A 1,130-nucleotide genomic window follows, 5' to 3' on the forward strand; every position below is an offset into this window, starting at 1 on the left:
TATGGCTTCCCCCCTCACATCGTGACCAACCATAAACTTGGTGAATTTCATGCATGAACCAAATCAATTTTATCAGATCAGATACCTACAAGAGTTGTTACAAACATTATGCTTCGTCGTTCGAGGGTGGTAAAATGGTACTTCTAAATGCATAACTACAACCAAACTTGATGCTTGATTTGATGTATCCAAGTAGCCAACACCACTATAGTCCCCATACACCATGTACACCACAACCATGTTTCGAAATGGTTATGTAACGACCCAAAAATCAAGGGTAAAAAATTCATTTTGCATTATAGTTAAATACAAATTCTACTTCATCTAATCATTCAAAAACATTTCTTGATTAAAACATTTATCAAAGTTACATCCCAAAATCACATAATGCGGAAAACATGGGTGTCTACGATGCGATCAAGCCGAGCCCTTCCTTTCCAAACCAAGGATACCTGAAACCATAAACAAAACTGTAAGCATGAAGCTTAGTGAGCTCCCCAGAGCATACCCCACATAATCTACATAACCATATAATCCATATCAATCACATAAGGCATATCAATCACATATGCCATATCAATCCCGATAATCACATATACCGTATTAGCTATAAAAGCTATATAAACCACATAAGCCATGCATACAACATATAGGGGTGCCATGGGACCCCCCTGGGTCTTACTCCAGGATGCCATTGGCTCCCCACATGGTCTTACACCTAAGTGCCATGTGCTCCCCCATGGTCTTTAATAGGAAAGCCATAGGCTCCCCACATGGTCTTACATCCAAGTACCATGGGCTCCCCTCATGGCCTTTAATAGGAAAGCCATGGGCTCTCCACATGGCCTTACATCCCAGTTCCATGGGCTTCGTCATGGTCTTTAATAGGAAAGCCATGGGCTCTCCACATGGTCTTACATCATAGTGCCATGGGCTCCCCTATGGTCTTTCATACAAGTATACTACATATACAACTAGCATAGCTCCTAGCACATAACCAACTAACATACCACATAACACTACATCAACTAGTGTACCACATATCATAAAATGGTCCGGCCTTGGTGCCTTCGACCCATTGGTATAGTGTGGAGACTCACGTCGAATGCAAAAGCTCCCGAATGAAATCC

The sequence above is a fragment of the Lactuca sativa genome, chromosome 4, assembly GCF_002870075.4.
Source record: "Lactuca sativa cultivar Salinas chromosome 4, Lsat_Salinas_v11, whole genome shotgun sequence".
NCBI lineage: Eukaryota > Viridiplantae > Streptophyta > Magnoliopsida > Asterales > Asteraceae > Lactuca > Lactuca sativa.